The sequence below is a fragment of the Henckelia pumila genome, chromosome 3 (assembly GCF_033568475.1).
Source record: "Henckelia pumila isolate YLH828 chromosome 3, ASM3356847v2, whole genome shotgun sequence".
NCBI lineage: Eukaryota > Viridiplantae > Streptophyta > Magnoliopsida > Lamiales > Gesneriaceae > Henckelia > Henckelia pumila.
Window position 1 is genome coordinate 162,013,381 of NC_133122.1, and position 15,181 is coordinate 162,028,561.

At 42.1% G+C, this 15,181-nt stretch overlaps 1 protein-coding gene across 1 annotated transcript in view; it reads left to right on the forward strand.

The window, feature by feature from the left end:
• The window catches only part of LOC140889864 (uncharacterized), a 53,523-nt gene that overhangs the window by 12,119 nt on the left and 26,223 nt on the right, over positions 1-15,181 (forward strand). The window lies entirely within an intron of this gene.

Consider the following 15,181-nt stretch of genomic DNA (forward strand, 5'->3'; position numbering starts at 1 on the left):
CAGTGTAACGCCCCGTTTTTATCTTAAATGAGTTTATTTGAGTTAATCGGAGATTACAGAGTTCACGAGCCGACTTGATTTTGATCAGGGTCCTTTTTACAAAAATTGGATTTTACAGGGACTAAAACGTAAATTGTGGATTTTATATATTATATACTCTTAGAACTTGGTTGAAAAAGTCTCTTCATCTCCTCCAAGCCGTCTCCCTCCATTAGAACGCCTCCAAGTTTTTCCAAGCTTCCAGATTTCAGTCCGAGCTCGATCCGGCTGTTGGAATTTATTTCTGAAGGCAGATTATCGATCACTGCAGTGAGAGCTCTGTTATATTGTAAGTTCTTCTACGATCGGATACATTCTAGTTTTTGGATGTTGTTAGAATCGTTTGAGATTCAAGTATGTTGTTCTAGACAGAGTTCTGATCGTTTATTATCTGTCGATTTTGAATTAGAGCAACGTTCAAATTTGTTATGATTTTTGAAAGCCATTTTCGAAAATGTGGATTTTGAGATTGATGGGTTTGCTTTGTTATTGTTGTTTTGGGCATTGATATGAGGTTATATCGGTATTGAACTACTGTCTGCGTTTCCGGTTTGTTCAGTTTATAGCCGTTATGCCGTCGGTTTGATTTTTGGAGATTTCGAACCATTTTTGTATTGATTGAAGCTTTGGATTGTGAGTGATCATGGTTGTTGATCAACTCTTGTATTCGTACAGATTCGTTGGAGTTTTGTCGAGCCCTGTGTTATCAGCATTGTTCGTCGAGAGTTGGACGAAGAACGGTAAAGAGATTTCCTTGAACCGTTGTTTGTTGTTTAGGTTGTATAGTTGTTGATACAATATTTTGTTGTAGCTTGTCCGGAGTTGGATCTACGACATTTAAAGGTAAAAGCAGTCATCTTAGCGGGATAGCATACTTGGGACTGTTGGTTCTCGAGTTTCCCTTTCAAATCACATATTGCATCTACACTTGCTCTAGCATGAGGAACTTGTGTCTTGTTGATTGATTTTTCTTTTGACTATGTGGCTTATGTTTTATGTTTCTGTTATGCATTCATCTTGAGCCTACGTTGATTCAGCGGGCAGAACCGCCCTTTTTGTTTGGACATTTGGGAACTATGATTGAGTGGCCTAGGTCGTAGTCGTATTGCCTAGTGCTAGCATACTCATTATGGTTGCTCAAAGTCTAGAGGAGTGAGATATGTGACACCACCTCGATTGGGAAAGTCGGTGAGTTGTCACATGATCTCATCCTCGGGATCCCAAAAGCACAGCAGCAATCCTTCGTTTATCATATTTGATATCCCGGTTTAAAGACATGCATTTCATTACGTTGCTATTGATTGTGTTGTTGTCTTGAAAGCATGTTTATTGTTGTATTACTTGATATGTTGCTTTTACTGGGATTATCATTCTCACCGGTTTATCCGGCTGTTGCTTTGTTTTGTATGTGTACTTGGCAACAATAGGGCAGGATCAAGTTAGCATAGACCTGGTTAACGTCAAGAGCAAGAGATAGAAGTGAGACTCGTTTAGAAGTCGAATCAGCATGTCAACCTAGTTATGTTTTGCGAACATGTTTAGTCATTCGAACTTCTCGTATTTGTTTTGTAAGCAAGAAACGATGTAGGTACTACCGAATTGAATGTTTCTCTTCCCTAAACCTTACTTGTATTGTTGTTGGCATGTCAAATACTTTAATTGCAAGTTTTTAGGTTATGTTGAGTTTATTTCGGTGCCTTAGCTTTTCTGGGCGAGAGGACGGTGCGGGCGCGCGGCCTCTTTGCGAGGTAAGGGCGCGGGTGCTCTTACCTAGAGCGCGGGGGCGCTGGGTTTTGCACAGAATCAGCGCGGGCGCGCTACCTTAGGCGCGGGCGCACTAGTTTTAGCGAAGCTTAGGCGCGGGCGCGCTGATGTCAACGCGGGCGCGCGAGCCTTTTAAAAAAAAAATGATTGGTTGCTTCTAATCTTGTTTTTTTGTTTACTTATCGATTGTTGTCCGATATTAGTTGATTAGAAACGAGGTCTCACATTAAGTGGTATCAGAGCAATAAGATTCTTGGTTGAACTAGAGTGAGCAGGTAGATCGAGTCTGTATGTATTGGCTCCTCGCATGTGTTTGAATTATTTTAGCTGTATAATTAATTCCATGCGAGCATGCTTTATTGTTGAGAATTATTGAATTACATGGTTATGTGATTTAATTTTATAAAGCATGATCTACTTGAGATATAACTGCTTATGTTATCGACTGGTATCCGGTTTTTCTGAGCGGTGGTAAAGGGGCACTGGTTGTAGCGATTGAGATATCTTGTGCCCTAACCTTTGTTATTCAGATGGGTCCTCGTCGAGTGATAAACAGAAACACACCGCCAGTTATCCTTGCGACTGAGCAAGCTAGCACTGAAGTTGATCAGTTGGATGCTTCAGCAACGCCTATGGAAACCTTGCTGAAGAGGTTTCAGTCGTTCAATCCGCCGTTATTGATGGGTTCAGAAAATCCAGTTGACTGTGAGAGTTGGTTGGATGATATCGATCAGCTGTTCGTTTCCATTGATTACACAGATGACTGCAGAATCAGGTTAGTCATTCATCAGCTACGTGGGGTTGCTAAGAGCTAGTGGATCATGACAAAGAAAGCAATGGAGAGTAGAGGTACGGAAGTTAATTGGTCTCTTTTTAAATCTGAATTTTATAAGCGGTTTTTCCCTATCTCGTATCGCAAAGATAAGGGAGCAGAGTTTGCCAATCTGAGGCAAGGGAATCTGAACATTGAAGAGTACGTGGCTAAGTTTGATAGTCTGTTGCGTTTTGCACCGCTAATTGCCGGAGATAAAGAAGCTAAGGCAGATCAGTTCATCAATGGTTTGAACCCCTACGTCTTCACGTTGGTAAATACCAACAGGCCTAACAACTTTGCGGATGCCATGAATCAAGCAAAGGGAGCAGAAGCAGGCTTGTGGAGGCAAAGAGGTAACCAGGTAGCACCTCAGCAACAGAGGCAGTATCAGAACCCACCATCTCAGTATCAGAATCAGCCACCTCAGCATTAGAACCAGCAGCAAAGGTATGAAGGTGGAAACAGTGGGGGAAACAGAAAGGATCAGTACAAAGCAAGAGGTAAACAGTTCAAGAGGCAGGGGAACAGTTCTTCTAGTTCCAGTGGTTCCAAGCAATTCGGTTCAGGACAGAGTTCTGGATCTTCATCCATGTACTGCAGCAAGTGTGGGGGAAGACACTCACCAGATCAGTGTGTGGGAGTCTTTGGTAATTGTAACACCTGTCAGCAACCGGGACACTTCTCTAAGGTGTGCCCTCAGCATAACAGAGATAGAGCTCAGAGCGGAAGTTCATCTCGACCTGCAGCTCAATCCGAGAGGCAGTCTTCTGCAGTGCACTCTTTCCAACCTCAGCAGCAGAACAGACAGGGAGGTAACTCTAGTGCGAACCAGCCTCCGAGACAGCATGCACGAGTCTTTGCTTTGACAGAGGATCAGGCTCAGGTAGCACCTGACGATGTTATAGCAGGTAACTGTTCAAATTTTGGTTATTCTGCTCATGTTTTGATAGATACAGGTGCTTCCCATTCCTTTATCTCTGAGAAATTTGTTTTATTGCATGCCTTGCCTACTGAGTTGTTGCCTACTATAGTAGCTGTTACTTCACCGTTGGGTGGAGGAATTGTTTCTGTCAGACTAGTCAAGAACTGTGAACTTTGTTTTGAGGGGAATTTGTTAGAATTCGACTGTATTGTGCTTGGACTGTCATATTTTGATTGTATTCTCGGTATAGATGCTTTGACCAAGTACAGGGAAACAGTTGATTGTTTTCTGAAGGTTGTCAGGTTCAGACCTGAAATGGCTGACGAGTGGAAATTCTTTGGTAAGGGTTCTCGATCTAGAATTCCTTTGATTTCAGTGTTATCTATGACTCGTTTGTTACAGAGAGGTGCAGAAGGATTTTTGGTTTATGCAGTTGATGTACTGAAATCTAGCCCAGCTTTGGTAGATTTACCAGTGGTTAGAGATTTTGCTGATGTGTTTCCGGAAGATGTTCCTGGATTGCCACCTATTCGAGAGATCGAATTCAGCATCGATTTGGTGCCAGGTACTCAACCTATTTCCAAAGCTCCTTATCGTATGACACCTATTGAACTGAGAGAGTTGAAGGAGCAACTTGAAGATTTGATTGCCAAGGGATACATCAGACCTAGTGTATCGCCTTGGGGTGCTCCTGTTCTGTTTGTTCGGAAGAAGGATGGTTCTATGCGGCTTTGTATCGACTACCGTCAGTTGAATCAGGCTACAGTTAAGAACAGGTATCCTTTACCCCGAATAGATGACCTTTTTGATCAGCTGCAGAGTTCTTCTGTCTATTCGAAGATTGATCTGAGGTCAGGCTATCACCAGCTGAGAGTGCTAGAGGAAGATGTTCCTAAGACCGCATTCAGAAAAAGGTATGGTCACTTTGAGTTTATAGTCATGCCATTTGGTTTGACTAACAATCCATCAGTTTTTATGGGTTTGATGAACCATATCTTTTAGCGTTATTTAGATGAGTTTATCATTATCTTTATCGATGATATTTTTATCTACTCGAAGAACCGTACTGACCATGCAGAGCACTTGAGGACCGTACTGCAGATTTTGCGAGTTGAGCAGTTGTTTGCCAAGTTGTCTAAGTGTGAATTCTGGTTGGATCGAGTTGTCTTTCTCGGTCATATCATTTCTGGAGATGAGATTTCTGTCGATACCAGCAAGATTGAAGCGGTTATGAATTGGCCTAGACCGACATCAGTACTTGAGATCCGAAGCTTCATGGGTTTAGCTGGTTATTATCGCCGATTCATCGAGGGTTTCTCATCTATTGCCAAGCCTATTACCCTGCTGACTCAGAATAATGTGCCTTTTGTCTGGACTGCAGATTGTGAGGCTAGCTTTGTTGATCTGAAGAGGAGACTGACCAGTGCTCCGATTCTTTCTATTCCGAAGGGTACTGGAGGTTTCACAGTCTATTGTGATGCTTCTAACCGAGGCTTGGGTTGTGTTCTTATGCAGCATAAGCATGTGGTGGCGTATGCATCGAGGCAGCTGAAACCGCACGAGACTCGTTATACGGTTCATGATCTTGAACTAGCTGCGATCATCTTTGCTCTGAAGATCTGGCGTCACTATCTGTATGGTGAGTCTTTCGAGATATTTTCTGACCATAAGAGCCTTAAGTACTTGTTTTCACAGGCAGAGCTGAATATGAGACAGAGAAGATGGTTAGATCTATTGAAGGATTTCGACTGTGAAATCAAGTTTTATCCGGGAAAGTCGAATGCAGTTGCAGATGCCTTGAGCCAAAAGCTTTGTTCTTTATCTCTTTCTACTATTGGTGTTTCTCAGTTGATCGATGATTGTTGCACTTCTGGTTTAGAGTTTGAAACAGATAGGGAGACTATCAGAGTGTTTGCTATTCAAGCCGAACCGGAGTTGTTTGTTGCAATCAGAAAAGCACAGAAGTCTGAGCCGAGCATTCAGGTTTCAGTAGAGAAAGTCAGATCTGGGCATCAGTCTAAATTCCAGGTTAGAGATGACATTTTATTTGTGAATAACCGTAATGTTGTGCCTGATATTTCGGAGTTGAGGCAGCGTATTATTCGAGAGGCTCATTGCAGTCGGTTTAGTATTCATCCTGGAGGTCGTAAGATGTACAACGACCTGAAGGACCAGTTCTGGTGGAAGAGAATGAAGAGCGATGTTGCGAGGTTCGTATCTCGGTGTTTGAACTGTCAGCAAGTTAAAGCAGAACGGAAGAGACCAGGAGGTCTGTTGCACAGTCTATCTGTTCCTGAATGGAAGTGGGATCACATTTCCATAGATTTCGTCACGAAGCTACCACGATCCGTTCGAGGATGTGATGCCATTTGGGTAGTTATCGACCGATTGATGAAGTCTGCGTGTTTTATTCCGTACAGGATGACATATCATCATGATCAGATGGCTGAGTTGTATGTTAGCAATGTTGTGAGATTGCATGGTGTGCCAAAGTCGATCATTTCAGACAGAGATCCTAGATTCACTTCTCACTTCTGGCACAGTCTTCAGGGGGCACTTGGTACTCGATTGCATCTGAGTACAGCTTATTATCCTCAGACTGATGGACAGTCAGAGCGAACTATCAAGACGTTAGAGGATATGCTGCGAGCGGTAGTTCTAGACTTTGGCACTAGTTGGCAGGATTCTTTGCCTCTTGTCGAGTTTTCTTACAACAACAGCTTCCAAGCGAGTATCGGTATGGCGCCTTTTGAGGCTTTGTATGGTAGAAAGTACCGATCTCCGTTGTTTTGGGATGAATTATCCAAGTCACCAGATTTGGGACCGGAGATGCTTAGAGATATGGCAGAGCAGGTTAAGATCATTCAGACCAGAATGAAGTCAGCTCAAGATAGACAGGAAAAGTATGCGAATGTCAGGCGTAGACCTCTGAGTTTTGATCAGGGAGACCGAGTCTTTCTGAAGATTTCTCCGTTCAGAGGCACTGTCAGATTTGGTAAGAGAGGGAAGTTATCTCCGAGATTCATCGGGCCGTACGAGATTCTCGAGAAGATAGGCGATCTTGCCTATAGACTTGGACTCCCTCCGTCTTTATCTGGTATTCATGACGTTTTTCACGTCTCTATGCTACGAAAGTATCATCCAGATCCTTCTCATATTCTTCAGCCTGACGAAGCCGAGTTAGACGAGACTCTGAGCTACTTTGAGCGACCGATTCAGGTCCTTGATCGGAAAGAGAAGCAACTCAGAACCAAGTTGATTCCGTTGGTGAAAGTGCAGTGGAGCCGTCACGGAGTCGAGGAAGCGACTTGGGAGACAGAATATGGCATGAGACAACGATTTTCGGAGTTATTCGGATGATGTGAGTTCTTCTTTCTGTCTTTAGTTCTTTATTCTATCTTATGAGCTGTGGTTCTCGTTGATTTCGAGGACGAAATCTCTTCTTAGTGGGGGAGAATTGTAACGCCCCATTTTTATCTTAAATGAGTTTATTTGAGTTAATTGGTGATTACAGAGTTCACGAGCCGACTTGATTTTGATCAGGGTCCTTTTTGCAAAAATTGAATTTTTCATGGACTAAAATGCAAATTGTGGATTTTATATATTATCTACTCTTAGAACTTGGTTGACAAAGTCTCTTCATCTCCTCCAAGCCGTCTCCCTCCATTAGAACGCGTCCAAGCTTTTCCAAGCTTCCAGATTTTAGTCCGAGCTCGATCCGGCCATTGGAATTTATTTCTGAAGGCAGATTATCGATCACCGCAGTGAGAGCTCTGTTATATTGTAAGTTCTTCTACGATCGGATACATTCTAGTTTTTGGATGTTGTTAGAATTGTTTGAGATTCGAGTATGTTGTTCTAGACAGAGTTCTGATCATTTATTATCTGTCGGTTTTGAATTAGAGCGACGTTCGGATTTGTTATGATTTTTGGAAGCCATTTTTGAAAATGTGGATTTTGAGATTGATGGGTTTGCTTTGTTATTGTTGTTTTGGGCATTGATATGAGGTTATATCGGTATTGAACTGCTGTCTGCATTTCCGGTTTGTTCAGTTTATAGCCGTTATGCCGTCGGTTTGAGTTTTGGAGATTTCGAACCATTTTTGTATTGATTGAAACTTTGGCTTGTGAGTGATCATGGTTGTTGATCAACTCTTGTATTCGTACAGATTCGTTGGAGTTTTTTTGAGCCCTGTGTTAGCAGCATTGTTCATCGAGAGTTGGACGAAGAACGGTAAAGAGATTTCCTTGAACCGTTGTTTGTTGTTTAGGTTGTATAGTTGTTGATACAATCTTTTGTTGTAGCTTGTAATGAGTTGGATCTACGACATTGAAAGGTAAAAGCAGTCATCGTAGCGGGATAGCATACTCGGGACTGTTGGTTCTCGAGTTTCCCTTTCAAATCACATATTGCATCTACACTTGTTCTAGCATGAGGAACTTGTGTCTTGTTGATTGATTTTGATTTTGACTATGTGGCTTATGTTTTATGTTTCTGTTATGCATTCATCTTGAGCCTACGTTGATTCAGCGGGCAGAACCGCCCTTTTTGTTTGGACGTTTGGGAACTATGATTGAGTGGCCTAGGTCGTAGTCGTATCGCCTAGTGCTAGCATACTCATTATGGTTGCTCAAAGTCTAGAGGAGTGAGATATGTGACACCACCTCGATTGGGAGAGTCGGTGAGTCATCACATGATCTCATCCTCGGGATCCCAAAAGCACAGCAGCAATCCTTTGTTTATCAGATTTGATATCCCGATTTAAAGACATGCATTTCATTACGTTGCTATTGATTGTGTTGTTGTCTTGAAAGCATATTTATTGTTGTATTACTTGATATGTTGCTTTTACTGGGATTATCATTCTCACCGGTTTATCCGGCTGTTGCTTTGTTTTGTATGTGTACTTGGCAACAGGAAGGGCAGGATCAAGTCAGCATAGACCTGGTTAACATCAAGAGAAAGAGATAGAAGTGAGACTCGTTTAGATGTCGAATCAGCATGTCAACCTAGTTATGTTTTGCGAACATGTTTAGTCATTCGAACTTCTCGTATTTGTTTTGTAAGCAAGAAACGATGTAGGTACTACCGAATTGAATGTTTCTCTTCCCTAAACCTTACTTGTATTGTTGTTGGCGTGTCAAATACTTTTAATGCAAGTGTTTAGGTTTTGTTGAGTTTATTTCAGTGCCTTAGCTTTTCTGGGCGAGAGGACGGCGCAGGAACGCGACCTCTTTGCGAGGTAAGGGCGCGGGCGCTCTTACCTTGAGCGCGGGCGCACTGGGTTTTGCGCAAAATCAGCGCGGGCGCGCTGATGTCAGCGCGGGGGCGCGAGCCTTTTAAAAAAAAATATATATATGATTGGTTGCTTCTAATCTTGTTTTCTTGTTTACTTATCGATTGTTGTCCGATATTAGTTGATTAGAAACGAGGTCTCACAATCAGTGTGTAGGAGTCTTTGGTAACTGCAATATCTGTCAGCAGCCAGGACACTTTGAAAAGGTGTGTCCTCAGCGAGGTAAAGATCTAGCTAAGAGTGGGAGTTCTTCTGAACCTACAGCTCAGCCTGAGAGACAGACTTTTGCGGTTCACTCCTTCCAGCCTCAGCAGCAGAACAGACAGGGAGGTAACCCGAATTCGAACCAGCCTTCGAGACAGCTGACACGAGTCTTTGCTTTGACTGAGGATCAGGCTCAGGCAGCACCTGACGATGTTATAGCAGGTAACTGTTTGATTTTCGGTTATCTGATCATGTATTGATAGATACGGGTGCTTCATATTCCTTTATCTCTGAAAAATTTGTGTTGATACATGCTTTGCCTACTGAGCTTTTGCCTACTGTAGTAGCTGTTACTTCACCTTTGGGTGGAGGAATTGTTTCTGTCAGACTAGTCAGGAACTGTGAACTTTGATTTGAGGAGAATTTGTTTCGACTGTATTGTACTTGGGCTATCAGATTTTGACTGTATTGTTGGTATAGATGCTTTAACCAAGTACATGGCAACCGTCGATTGTTTTCAGAAGGTGGTCAGATTCAGACCTGTTATGGCAGACGAGTGAAAATTCTTTGGTAAGTGTTCTCGATCTAGAATTCCTTTGATTTTGTGTTATCGATGACTCGTTTGTTACAGAGAGGTGCAGAGGGATTTTTGGTTTATGTAGTTGACGTACTGAAATCTAGCCCAGAATTGGTTGATATACCAGTGGTTAGAGAATTTTCTGACGTTTTTCCAGATGAGATTCCTGGATTGCCGCCTATTCGTGAGATCGAATTCAGCATTGATTTATTGTCAGGTACTCAACCTATTTCCAAAGCTCCTTATCGTATGGCACCGGTTGAATTGAGAGAATTGAAAGAACAGCTTTTGAATTTGATTACCAAGGGATACATCAGACCTAGTGTATCGCCTTGGGGTGCTCCAGTTCTGTTTGTTCGGAAGAAGGATGGTTCTATGCGGCTCTGTATTGATTACCGTCAACTGAATCAAGCAACGGTAAAGAACAGGTATCCTTTCCCCCGAATAGATGACCTTTTTGATCAACTGCAGGGTTCTTATGTCTATTCGAAGATTGATCTGAGGTCGGGTTATCATCAGCTAAGAGTGCGTGAGGAAGATGTTCCTAAAACCGCATTCAGAACGAGGTATGGTCATTTCGAGTTTATAGTCATGCCGTTCGGTTTGACTAACGCTCCAGCAATTTTTATGGGTTTAATGAACCGTATCTTTCAGCGTTTTTGGATGAGTTTGTTATTATCTTCATCGATGATATTCTTATCTATTCAAAGAACCGTACTGACCATGCAGAGCATTTGAGGATCGTCTTGCAAATTTTTCGGGTTGAGCAGTTGTTTGCCAAGCTGTCTAAGTGTGAGTTCTGTTTGGATCGAGTTGTCTTTCTTGATCATATTATTTCAGGAGATTGGATTTTTGTCGATCCCAGCAATATCGAAGCGGTTATGAATTGGCCTAGACTGACATCAGTGCCTGAGATCCGAAGCTTTATGGGTTTAGCTGGTTATTATCGTCGATTCATCAAGGGATTCTCAGCTATTGCCAAGCCGATTACCCAGCTGACTCAGAAGAATGCGCCTTTTATCTGGACTACAGATTGTGAGGCTAGTTTTGTTGGCCTAAAGAGGAGACTAACCAGTGCTCCGATTCTATCTATTCCATTAGGTAATGGAGGTTTCACTGTCTATTGCAATGCTTCTAACCGAGACTTGGGATGTGTTTTTATGCAGCATAAGCATGTGATAGTGTATGCATCGAGGCAACTGAAGCCGCACGAGGCTCGTTATCCGGTTCATGATCTTGAACTAGCTGAGATCGTATTTGCTTTGAAGATCTGGCGTCACTATCTTTATGGTGAGTCTTTCGAGATCTTTTATGATCATAAGAGCCTTAAGTATTTGTTTTCACAGGCAGAGCTGAATATGAGACGGAGAATATGGTTAGATCTATTGAAGTAAACTAATCAAGCACACGCATTGTAGCAACCCAACTCGGATCCACTACTAATCAGAATCTAATTAGGCATGCATTTAAATTAAGCAAAATATAATCATAATTTAACAGCGAAAAGGTAAAGAATCTTAATATAGTCGGCAGAATACAACCGACAAAAAAATCCATAATTAAACACTGTATAATACAACCAAATTTAATAGTGTAACAAATACTAACAACTAAAGAAATCTCATTGGAACCCTGAATCCTGGTCTTCGCCCTGCTGCGAACCTCCGGCGTCGCCCAATCTGAGACATGTCCCATCGAATAGGGTGTCCAAAAAATACAAAAATACTGGTCGTGAGCGTCTACACTCAATACGAAAGCAATGATATATAAACAAATATGATGTAAGAATGACTTAAAACAGAGTAAAATTCAGTCTGCTCAGGGGCACCAATCGAATATGCAGTACCGGCTGGAGAGAGACTCCGCGGGGTACATCAACATACTCACCCTATCATCATAGCATCATTCTCCGCCATCGGGCGTTTTTCGGTGATAGACAAAACAATACGGGGCTGAGCCTCCCCTCACATGACCCACCTCTCACGAGATGCAGTCTAGAGTAAATCATGCATGTGCTAAAACATTAAAACAGTAAGACATGGCACACACAATGCAACATATAAGTGTATATATCATGCCGGCTATCTCGGTCAGTACTTACGTACCTCAAACTCAACAATAAGAGCAACCTAGCAAGTCCTGCTCTTTAGGCCAAGCCTATAATCATATAGTCGCTATATCACTTGTATTGCTCTAAAAGCCTTAACTAGACTATTAGATACTCTCTAAAGCTATTAGGGACTCAAAGTTATACCTGCGTCCATCGTCAGCCCGCTGATGACGACTGCCTCAAAACTTAGGCACAGCTCCGCTAATATCCCCGTAGCGCTCCGCCACTCCCAGACTTCCAGTAGGATGCCAAGAAAACCCTAGAATTGACTAGAAGGGACTAGAATAGAGAGAAAAGAGGTGACTTGGGGAATGAAAATTGAGCCTCGGCACCCCTATAAATAGACAACGATCGGAACCTCCGATCGTACGACCGGAGCTTCCGATCCGATCGGAACGTCCGATCCCCTGCTTCCGATCTCCCTCCGCCAACCACGTGTCGTTCTAATAGCTGGCTGCCGACAGTCGATCGGAGCTTTCGATCGTCATGATGTCATCAATGATGATGTCATCCATGACAACTAGCCTTGGTGCAGTTCGGAGCTTTCGAACCATGATCGGAGCTTCTGATCGTGACAGAGCTTCCGATCCTAAATTATGCTTCCGAACTACCTGATTGCTTGGAACCCTCCAGCTTATTTCCGAGCATTTTGAATCCATTTCTCAACTCCTTAGAATCATTTGAGGATTCCTTAATCAGGTTTTATCCCTTAAACATAATTAAAAAATTTATTATCTTATTTTAGAGATGGGTTGTAGTAGCCCGTAACCAATTAAAGAGATTAAGGAACTAATCGCATTTGCTAAACTCGAGTTCGGACGATCCGAAGTGGAGGATCGGACGATCCGAAGGCAAGTTCGTGTTGGAACACGTTCGTTCTCCGGATCGGAAAAAATGATACCCGTTGCAGCGGAAGTTTTAAATTTTATATGGAACAATTCCATATCATGGGTATCAAATTCCTACGATTAAAATTGATAACATAAAATTTAAACAATGTAAATTTTACCTTAAAATCTCGAAGCGAGATTATGGACACCAACAGATTAATCTGCTCTTGTTGTATATCCCAGGAACTGATGAACGAACAATTCTTCAATCAGGTCCACGAACAGAAGTTTAATCCCTCTGATAGACTGCATTAGAAAGTCTATCAGAAGTTTCTACGATGAGATAGAACAGATATGATCTGTTAAATCAGACTACAAATTCAGAAATTTTGCAGACTGAATTTCGAACAATGTGAGGGAAGGGGGCGGCCGAATTCTAGAGAGGAGGCTCTCTAGGTTTCGAAATTTTGTGACCTTTTTTTCTCAATTTCTGTACTGCAATAACTTATTTATAATGTGGGCTGCTAACAGCTTAGGGCCCATTAGTCATAAGTTCAAGCCTGACAAGCAAAGCCCGCATGTTCAGAAATTAATATAAAATTCATCGTGACTCAGATTGATAAACCAATTTCACCAATGTGCACAGAAACCATTTCTGCATCTTTTAAAGTCAAGACAAATTTTCTGAATCCGAATTCAGTGGTTTCCAAAAATGTCCATCAATATGTCATTTTAGGAAATCTTACTCCCTCTACTTTTAAATAAAAGGTCCTACTTCTTTATCCACTAAATTTAACTCTTTAAATTTAATTATCTCAACGGGGATTAGAAATTCATTACTTGTGTGAACCTCAATGGTTCAGGGATACAGCTAGCCATGGGCTCACAACTCCTTGTGACTCGGAACAACAATTTCCGACTTGCCCATCGAATCATGGTAAGAGCGTCTAGCAACATCTCCCCATGATTCCCTAGGTATCACTGATAGTGCCTGCAAGAACCAAAAAATTTTGGTTAGCGTACAGTACGGCCCCTTCATCCATATATCCCGATCGAATCAACAACCATTGGTACATCGAGAGTCGTTCGAGATTCGATAACTATGCAATGCATCTTGGAGATCAAATAGTGACATCGCATGTGCTACTAGAAAACCAAGTAACCTAAAACACATCATGTACTCTGGCCAGAGATTCATCACACTAATATCTCCTCAGATTGCATAGGATATCCACACTTGCAAGTGTGCGGTGAATCCTTGACAACAAAGCATCGACTCCTATATGTGTCGTAACTGTACCCAATCCCGACACCTGATGACCCTAATGGAGTCGGTAAACGAGTCAAAGCACAATACTAACATATAGAGTCTCAATGATGTTTCAAGTAATAAGAACTATTGGTGTACAACCAAAACCGCGGACTATATCCACTCGATAAGTGATAACCACTTGGAAAGTCCGAATAGGGTAGTTCGATCATTCATCATATGAATATCCATTTGCATGCTTCGAACATCTCTATGTTCCATACCAATGAAACGTGGTACTCGGCATCGCAAATGCTAGTCTCAATCTCGAGCGATCCTTATCATTATTTGTGGACGGCTCAATTGACTAGGAACTGTTTATAATATACAGTGAACATAAGATATGTTTCATGACAGTGATTTCTCTATATTCACTATCTCATCTTACTTTAGTATATTCAAGTTCTTTATCAAAATAACAATAGTATATCATTATATAATAATAAGATAAAGTGAATGCCATTTAAAGAACGTATATTATATTAAACAAAGATTGTTCACAAAAAGAGACTCTGAAAGCCCTTAGCCACAAGTTGGCTAGCGGGGCATCAACTCTTTCAATCTTCCACTTGCCCTAAAGCCAACTAGTCATACTACGTAGTCTCATTGCTTCATGATGTTTGTCAAATAATGGTCCTGGCAAGGGCTTAGTAAGTGGATCAGCGATATTGTCTGCAGAGGCCACTCTCTCGACAGTGATGTCTCCTCTTTCCATGATCTCCCGGATGATGTGGTATTTCCTCAGTACGTGTTTGGATCTTTGATGAGACCTTGGTTCCTTTGCCTGAGCAACGGCACCCGTGTTGTCACAGTACACCGGGACTGGACCAACAGCTTCAGGAATAACGCCCAACTCTTGGACGAAATTCCTCATCCAAACGGCCTCTTTAGCCGCAGCTGATGTCGCAATGTATTCTGCCTTAGTGGTGGAATCCGCTGTGGTGTCTTGCTTGGAACTCTTCCAAGATACAGCACCACCATTGAGCATGAACACAAATCTAGAGGTTGACTTCGAGTCATCCACGTCACTTTGGAAGCTAGAGTCGGTATAGCCTTCCAATTTCAGATCTCTTCCTCCATAAACCATGAATACATTCTTAGTTCTTCTCAAGTACTTAAGAATATCCTTCACGGCTTTCTAATGCATTTGACCGAGATTGGCTTGATATCTGCTCGTGACACTCAGAGCAAATGCCACATCCGGTCTGGTAGATATCATCTCATACATGATACTCCCTATGGCTGACGCATATGGTATGTGTGTCATTTTCTCTATCTCTTCGTCAGTCTTGGGACACATAGACTTGGATAGAGA